Below are 9,074 nucleotides of genomic sequence, written 5' to 3'. Positions count from 1 at the left end.
TTTTTTTTTTTTTTTTTTTTTTTTTTTAATTCCAGAATAAACAACAAGGAAATGCCTGTATTTAGCGGAAAATAATCAAACTGGAACCTCAGATCTGTCTCTTCCATAGTGGGGTTTATTCAGCCTCCAGACTGGATTGTCTAGATACAGTATAAAAGCTGTGTAAGGGAAAAGTACTAGTAATGTGAAAACTGCTGTTATACTTGTTATGTTCCTAGACAGAAAACTTGTCATCCTTCTAGTATAAACATATTAACATAGGCCATGCGATTACTGGTCGTCTTGTGAGATCTCTAGGTTTTGGTTGGAAGATAACTAAATGATTATCTTCTTTTGGTTATCAGCTGAACACTGACGATATCAGCATCACCTTCATTCAGCAGGTCAATAGGAACTGCTTTTGGTTGGAAGGTAGCTGAGACACTCAGCATTCTGGCAGTTTGTGGCATTTCAGATGCTTGTAGGCACCAGAAGTTGCTACTGCTGTTCTGCTAGAATTCCTGTTTTTCCCAGGAAATGCTACCTAAATAACTTCAAGGGACAGATTAGCTAATGCAGGGGATGATTAAGTGAGTTTTGCATTTTTACATCTTCAGTTGAGGCAAAACTTTTCATCCTCCTGGCTGCCAGTTAATTATTAAGTAGAGAGCAGTTACTGGGAAAAAATATATTTTATCTGCTTATTATGCTGCTAAATTTCCTTTGGCTTGTTGTAGGTCTGTGTAAGTTAAGCATCAGGAGAAATTTCGTACTCTAGCCACACTGGGAGGAAAAAAACCCAGCTATAGTTGTAAGTAGTGTGTACCAGATTCATACCTGGAGAGCTCAACGCTTCTTATGAAGAGGATTGGTTAATAAAATTATGAGATGGATGGATGGAGAAGTATTTATGTAACTGCCAGACCAAGAGAAGTCCTAAGCCTCTTCTCTTGTGTGTCATCTAGCTACGAGAAAATGACTTGGATATTTTTGTCCTTCCCAAAGTTACAGTGCGAGTCCCATGTTAAACCAGAACTATCAGCATTAGTACAGTACAAAGAAATGAGTTTATGGAGCCTGTAAAAATCAGACAGTCTCTTTTTTTTTTTTTCCCCTTTTAAACTAAAATACATTATCCTAATCACTACAAGGAAGGAGTGTCACTATAAGGTAAGTGAGTGACTAGGCCAGATTGTCACATGAAATAGCTTTGTGGCTGCTTAGCATGGTTGCAGTGGCATAAATAGCTTTATCTGGACCTTGCAGGAAATGTGGTTGGGTTTTTTTGTTGTTGTTCTAGCCAATTTTCCCTGGCAGTCTATATGTTTTGTTTAAAGAGAGAGGTATGTGGTAGGGTGAAGAATGGAAATGGACACTAAGGTACAGCTCCCAGGAATGCTGGCCAAGGAAACCTGGCTCTGTGAGTTGCTTAATACAAAGACAAACAATGTGTTTTTGAGAAGTGTTTTTTAAGAGTCCCACAGGTGTATTATGCTTAGCAATACCTGAACTGTACTGCCTGCAACATCAGCATAGTCTTGGAATTCAGTTAGGTGCTGAAATTTTAATGAGGAGCATTCTGGAGATTCCCTTACCAAGTCACAGCCCAAGCACCCAGGGCAGAACCAATGCAAGTGATCAGTGTTGGTGGGAATAGCAGTCTGTGCTGGTACCAGTAGCATCATAACATTAAAGAAAGCATCAGTGCATCTAAGGCTGAAATACTCTCACCTTGCTAATAAAAGAACATATAATATACAGAAACAATGTCATGAGCAAGCACCTCACCTTACAGTGAGAGCACCAGAAAGATTAAGATACACATTTGCACAAAGGCTGTTGCACGACCAGAAGGGAAAAAATATTAGAAAAGTCAGGGATTCCATCTTAGAGTTTGTGTGCAGAATACTAAATATCTGAATTGCCCATGTTTTCAACAATCTGATCTAGGTCTGATAGCAGAAGTAAATTACAAAATAAGCCTTCAGATATGCTTGTCTGAAATACTAGCCCTGTTGAAAACAATGGCAATATCATCTGATAAACATTGTTCAGTGGTCTAATACTGCTCCCTCATACAGCATTTTAAATTGGTTAAAAAGCTTTACCCTGGTTACTACTGGTACTTCACCACTCTAGAGACATTTTCAGCAGGAGTGTTAGGCAATTTATCACCATGTGAGGCCTAAGTTTGAAAAAGAAATGGAAGTTATTTGTAATTTCTGTTATCAGGATATATAACTGATTGATCCTGTGAATCACACAGAATCACAGAATTAATGAGGTTGGATGGGTCCTCTGGAGGTCATCTGGTTGAAGTCCCTGCTCATGCAGGGCCATTGAGAGCTAGTTGCCCCAGAACCATCTCTGGATGACTTTTGCATATCATCAGTGTGGGAGACTCCACAACATCTCTGGGAAACATGTGCCAGGCCTTGGTTATCCTCATAGTGAGAAAATGTTTCCTGATGTTCAGAGTGCACTTCCTCTGCTTCTGTCTCACCCATTGCCTCTGGTCCTGTCCCTGAGTACCTCTGAGAAGAGCCTGGCTTTGTCTTTGTTGCACCTTTCCTTCGGGTGTTTATATACACTGATGAGGTCCTTCTCTCTAGGCTGAGCCGTCCCAGCTCTCTCAGACTTTTCTCATATGAGAGATGCTCCTGTCCCTTCAGCATTTTACTGGCCCTCAGATGGACTCTCTCCAGTATGGCCATGACTCTCTTGTACTGGGGAGCCCAGAACTGGACACAGCATTCCAGGTGTGGCCTCACCAGTGCTGAGGAGAGGGCAAGGATCACCTCCTTCAACCTGCGGGCAGCATTCCTCCTGTTGCAGTGCAGGATACCATTCGCTGCCTTTGCTGCAAGGGCACTTTGCTGGCTTGTGTTCAACTTGGTGTGGAACACAAACACCAGCACGTACTGGTGCATGAGGGTTGTTCGCTCAGGTGCAGGACTATGTCCTTCCCTCCTTGATGAACTTCATGACGCTTCTGTCAGTCCATTACTCCTGCCTGTTGAGGCCCCTATATACCATATAGGGCATCTTTTGGTGTGGCACATTGTCTTGCCTCTGTTTCACTAGTCCTTGTGGCATCCCTGCCAATGTCTTCTCTGAGTCACTTTTTTCATACACAACCTGGAACACCCCTCTCCACCAGTCAGCCTTTGTATATGGAGCCCTGACTAAGTTCTGAGGAAGTATGGGGAGGCATGGGCCTATATTTTATCCAGATAAAAAGCCCTGTTATTCAACTGGCCTGTGTGTCTCAGTGTAGGTGAGCAACAGCTGTGTGAAGAGCTTATTGCCTCTTCAACAGTGGTGCAGCACCTTCTGATTCCTTTGGGAGAGTGGATAAGGTTGTGCTCTGGCAGAGACCAGGTAGTGTCCTATACAGGAGCTGGAAAGAAACAAAATCCCATGAAGCAACTCTTGTTCATACAATACAAGCCATGCAAGCCGGCTGTGTCCAGTGCGTATCATTGTGGGTTTCTGCCTTGATGACTGATTAGGAGATTGGAGTTGTCTGATGACATAAGTCTTTGGGCTGCATTGGTAATGCCCAGCTGGGACGCTGGGCAGAAAGGAAAATATAGTATAGCAGGTTGTTGGGTGGACAGTGCTGGTGTTGCTGTGGTTGTCTGTGGAGGGGGTGATGTCCCTCAAACAGGATCCGGTACATGCTGTGTAATAAGAGATTTGTTTATTCCATGTTTGCTCAAAGAAGGGCATTAGGTGGTAATTCCACAAAGCTAGCACACCACACAAAAGAACTTTGAGGTATTTATACACTTCAAACTCCATGAATACGCATTTACTGTAATGACCATTCGTTAGTTTATTTTAGTTTCTTACCACTTTGTCCCTTATTGCTTAACAACGTGCCTCAACTCAATTTGAAGCTACACAACTTTAAATTCTTCACAGACTTGAAGGGTGAGGAGGGCATGTCCTCTTGGTCTTAAATTGAGTTGGTGGTCGTGGTCTCCCTCTGCTGCCTTTACCTTTCCCCCAGCTACTGCTGACTGACTTATTCTTCTCAGTCCTTTGGGCCTTCTGGGGCAGGATGTTACCCTCTTATCAGCCTTTTAGCTCCTCTTCAAGAGTATAGCTGTTAGCAAGGCCTCCATGGTTTATACAAAGTGTCAGGCTTACACCATAGAGCCAGCGATTAGTGGTCCTCCTTTGAAGATCAGTGCAGTACATTTGATCCTAAATTAAAGGGTCACTATAGCTTTGGCATTAACCAGAACATACGCTTTTACTTAGTCTACAGTGAGACAGGGTTTGATTCAAGAACAGATACATCGTCTTTAACAAGATTCAGGCACTAGTTTCCTGTGTGGTGCAGGGAGCCTTTTTTCCTGGTATGCTCCGTGTTCCTGCTTTGGCAAGATGATCACCCAATTTGCTGTGAGAATAGCCATGAGTTTTCTGAAGCATGATGATGTGAACTTGTGGGATAAGTTCTGGTGCAAGAAAACAGCATTTTCTGTCCCTCTTAATCTTCCAGGTGACTGCTTAAGTGCTGCTCATTGGTAGCTCTCAAGGCAAAGACTGCAGTATTGAGCTTAAGACTGCTGAGAGAGGTTGTAAATACAGCCAGGCTCAGCCACGCTCTTCATCTGTAAGTAGAGATCATCCTTTCACTGTCTGTATTGCCATTAATTGATGTGGTCTCAACATAAAAAGCACTTAGCTACACCTGTTAACTGTGGGGCTTTTCAGCAATGAAATTACTTATCATTCAAGATAAATATGGTTTGAAGTAAAGGTGTGGGCGCGTGTGCCGGGTCGCAAACTGTCTGCATCACTGACAATGTAAAAGTGTCATCAGCATTCAGGTTAGAAGATTTACGATGTCTAAATTAATGACGCACTTGTGTTAGAAGACTAACGGTGTCTAGATTAAAGATGGCTAAAAGCAAAATAATTTGTGCATGTTAGGGAAGAAACAGATAAGAAGGGATTCTTTAGAACAACAAAGCAGAAATTTATCTACCGGTTGTGCACGCTTAATAGTGCTTGTTGAAAGTGCTGAGAGGAACGAGTTTCTGAAATGAGCATGCGCCAGAGCAACACACGGATTTGCTGTTACAAGAGTATATAAGGACTTGTTTTTCTAATAGACATTTGAGCTTGAGTGTTAACCATATTGCTATGTGTCTCGTCTCACAACCTCGTCCTGCAAAAATAAGGCCTCCTCCTACAACAGGTGACTCCGACGTGATGGCTCTTAAAATTGCTTAAATGCAGAGCACTCCACAGCATTGCTGAAGGTGCTTGCAGGAGAAGAAGCAGGAGAGCACGGGATGAGTTACTGAAACCTGGAAATCCTGCAGGTATGGAAACAGATGCGGCACTAAAACTGCTGTTAAGTATCCTCTCTATCAGAGTCAAAGAAACAGCTCTTAGCAATCTTAAAAAGCTCACTGTGTGAGCGCATGGAGAACTTTTTTTGAGATAGTAAAAAGACAAAATAATGAACGTGGCCGGGCTGTTAACACAGAGAATGAGAACACAGAGGGCAAGGATGCATATTTTGAACCCCGGGAGCAAGATTTATATGCTGGGTCTTTTGGCTGTGATAATCTTTTAGACCCTGTTGCTGTAAATCCTGAAAAAGAATCTGGCCTGCATCCTCCCTTAGCTGGGGATTATCTGTGGGTAAAAATTGAGGCACGGACACAAACTCTACAACCAGGAAAGAATTATAAAGCAGGCATGTTTATTCCTACCAGGATGCAAGGGGATTTCTCCACAAAGCTTGCACCCCCCACAAAGCTTGCACGCCATCTTTGGCAAGTAGCCATCTTTTATTTAAACATACATATTCATTTTGTTATAATCAAACTATCTAGTTTTAAATATAAATATATTTTTAATTGGGTTCAATTGATTTAGGGTGAGAAACAATAGACAAAGCAGTGCAGGGTGTGCTGGAAGTTTCCACTCTACCAAGACACACACAGAGTTCTAAAAAGCAGCGTCTTTTATACTCCTGTACCACTGTCTTAACCAATCCTCTCTTGTCAGATGATTGTCCTGCTCTTTCTCCATTGGATCCTTTGAAAGTCTCGAAGTCTTGGTCTCTTGGTGCGCTTTTCTCCTATTGGATCTTTTAAAAGCCTCATGATCCCATCTTTTGGCGGGCTTTTCTTCCAGCAGCAGTTACATATTATCTCTAGGTGATGGGGTTTCCGAGAAGCGGTTTACCTATCAGCTCTAGGTGATGGGGTTTCCGAGTAGTTACACTTTTCCAACCGAATGGCATACTTTATATTTTATCCATGTATATTCAAACATTCATTGTAATATAGGTTATAGTAACTGCAAATCATTTCAAAACCCACACAGGGTACCATACTCTATTTTTACTATACTTGTGTATTGTAAAATACAGCAGGGTAGTATGGTTTAACACTTACAGATCATTCAAACCTATTGTACCCGCCTTGCTTAACTTAGCAAATTAGTTACAAGAGTTTATTACAGTCCCCCTTTTTCTTTTTATACATTAATTTGCTGTTTAAGCTTAAAAATAGCTTCCCTAGCAGCCCCTAAAAAGTTGGCATCTTCTAATTCAGTCTCTAATCTGTGTTCTTCTTGTTGGGTTAAGTTGGTATATTGTTGCCTTAATATCATGAGTTGGACAGTTTCAATCCTATTCTTAACAAGGTTAATTAATTTGTTCAAGATACAAGGTCCAAAAGTGAGAATTAATAACAGAATAATGAGGGGTCCAATTAAGGTTGTTATTAGGGTGGTCAACCAAGGGGATTGATTAAACCATGATTCAAACCAGTTTTGTTGAGCTTCCCTTTCCTTCTTTCTTTGTATAATGCCCTCACGCAGCTTGGTCATGGATTCCTGAACCACCCCAGAGTGGTCTGCATGAAAGCAGCACTCTTGCCCTAGAGCTACACAGAGCCCTCCTTGCTGTAAAAATAATAAGTCCAACCCCATTCTATTCTGTAAAACGACCTCTGAAAGGGAAGTAAGGGACTTTTCTAATAATGATATTGATTTTTCAATTCTTTCTAAATCTTCATCAACTGCAGCCCTTAAGGATGATAACCTTTTATGTTGTTGTACTAGAGAAGTAATTCCAGTTGCTGCCCCTGCAGTTCCTAGACCTATGAGGGTCGCAATTGTCAGGGCATGAGTGGTTCTCTTTTCCTTATCCTGAGGTTATTATTATTCCAATATTCAAAGACCGACTCTTTTGGATGATATAAAATCCGAGGCATGACTTCTATTTGTATACAAAATTCTTTGCTTTCATTAAACACAGTTAGGGACAAACAGGGACTTAGTCCTGTCTCTGAACAAATCCACCATCCCCCTTTTTTTGGTATAGCCCATTTATTCCCAGCTTTGTTTATTTGTCGTGTCTTATTTCACACAAATTCTTTTGGTTTCTAGGCACTTTTCCTGTGCATTTCCCTTGCCCTCTAACTTGTTGCACAGTAAGCCTGATTTTCTTTTTATTCCATTTACATTGTTCTGGGATAGCTTCATGACTTAGGCAGTATGTATCCTTAAGTCCTATCCCTTCGTATAAAGGTGGTCTTACATCATAACACAACGAACAGCCAAGAGTAATGTTAGGATTGGTACTGTTAAGGGCTTGGTATGCAGTTTGTACCAGTTGCCATAAGGGGTTAGATTCTATGCATCTCAAAGCAGTAATATTCTCCTGGGTATTTCTTGTGTGTCTCAAAACAGTAATATTTTCCTGGGCATTCGTGATGTTAGTTCCAATTTTATCTACTACTGTCTTATTCTGGCCAGTTTCATTTGTTATTACTTTATTCTGGCCCACGGGTTTAGGTTCAGATGTCAGTAGGACAGGTCTTTTTTGGATCAGGATTAATCCTCCCCTATCAGTTCCAGGTTCCCTCAGCATTATGCCCCAAGTTCTCCCTACAACCCATCGTGGTTCTTCAGGTTTCTGCATTGTCAGGGTCAAATTTTTACAATTTGCAGCGTTGAGTACACCCCCGGAATGGTCATAGGTTGGAGTTTGACAATGTTTAGGGCTCCACCCGACTTTCAGATTTTTGTTCTTCTCTAATACATCCCAAGCAGTAGCTATAGTTTCACAACCCGAATAGGCACAATAAAAATAACCTGGTGAGTTGCAATAACTTCTTCCTGGATTCGAATTTGGACACCAATAAGTGGCCTTTATGTTAGTTGCTCCCCAGCTCCATTTGATGTTCAAAGTTACAATGAGACCCCAAAGTAGGGCTCAATAAGTCACAATTGGTGACATTGAACGTGGGAGCTCCAGAGGTAATCACTTTTCGAATTATTGTTGAATCCACAAAGTGGGCTAAAATCCATTCGAAAGGTTAGTGTATCCAATCATTTGTTACACTTTTAATATAGATTAGGTATAACAACACTAGAATACCACTCATACTTCTGTGCATTGTCTTCAGTCGTAGGCTTACTAGTGGATGTATTTTATCCAGATTTTATCTCCACCATTACACCACTCTGTCCCCTTTGCCTACTCCTTTGCTTGGAGCAACGAGGTATGAATTCTTCTTGACAGCAGTGGTATTCTTCAGGAGCTATTCTTTTCAGTCATAAAGCTAATTACCTGAAGACACACAGTCTATTTTGAGTTTTATTCTAGATTTATAATTGCCAATCAAATTTCAAAGTCTAAATTTGTTGATATTTCCAACTATTTTGTTGTTGTGCCCGCTTCCAGGCAAATCATGTGGCACACTGTCTCAAGACTTTATGCTACTCTGTCTCATATACTTCCCAGGTTGTAGGTATTAGCAACTCCTTTCCACAAAATAAAGTACAGATCTCTAGTTGAGCAAATTGTTCTCTACTGACTATTATATTATCTCAGCACTGCATACAATAAAGTTGCCTTTTAAATGAAATACAAGACCATTTTCTATTACAATATGAACATTGACAAGTAACCCAAGATGAGTGTCCAGAGGTAGGATGTTTTATGCATGGAATTTCCAATATATCTTCTGTTGCAGGCAGCTCAGGTATATCAGTTTCTGTTTCACAACAGAAAGGGTGGACCTGCGGCGTTCCCGTTAACTTATATACCCACC

At 41.2% G+C, this 9,074-nt stretch overlaps 2 long non-coding RNA genes across 2 annotated transcripts in view; one reads left to right on the top strand and one right to left on the bottom strand.

Annotated features, from left to right (window-relative positions):
* The window catches only part of LOC113490410, a 19,788-nt gene extending 14,183 nt beyond the window's left edge, over nt 1-5,605 (top strand). Inside the window, exon 3 of the long non-coding RNA XR_003400232.1 lies at nt 5,421-5,605. This is a non-coding gene — a long non-coding RNA (uncharacterized LOC113490410). The remainder of the gene's footprint in view (nt 1-5,420) is intronic.
* Nucleotides 4,093-9,074, bottom strand: part of LOC113490409 — a 25,795-nt gene continuing 20,813 nt past the window's right edge. The window contains exons 3-4 of the long non-coding RNA XR_003400231.1: nt 4,498-4,507; nt 4,093-4,213 (exon numbers count right to left, since the gene is read on the bottom strand). This is a non-coding gene — a long non-coding RNA (uncharacterized LOC113490409). The remainder of the gene's footprint in view (nt 4,214-4,497; nt 4,508-9,074) is intronic.

This window comes from Athene cunicularia (assembly GCF_003259725.1).
Source record: "Athene cunicularia isolate RWA chromosome Z unlocalized genomic scaffold, athCun1 chrZ_part4, whole genome shotgun sequence".
NCBI lineage: Eukaryota > Metazoa > Chordata > Aves > Strigiformes > Strigidae > Athene > Athene cunicularia.
This window is presented reverse-complemented; position numbering and strand designations above follow the sequence as displayed.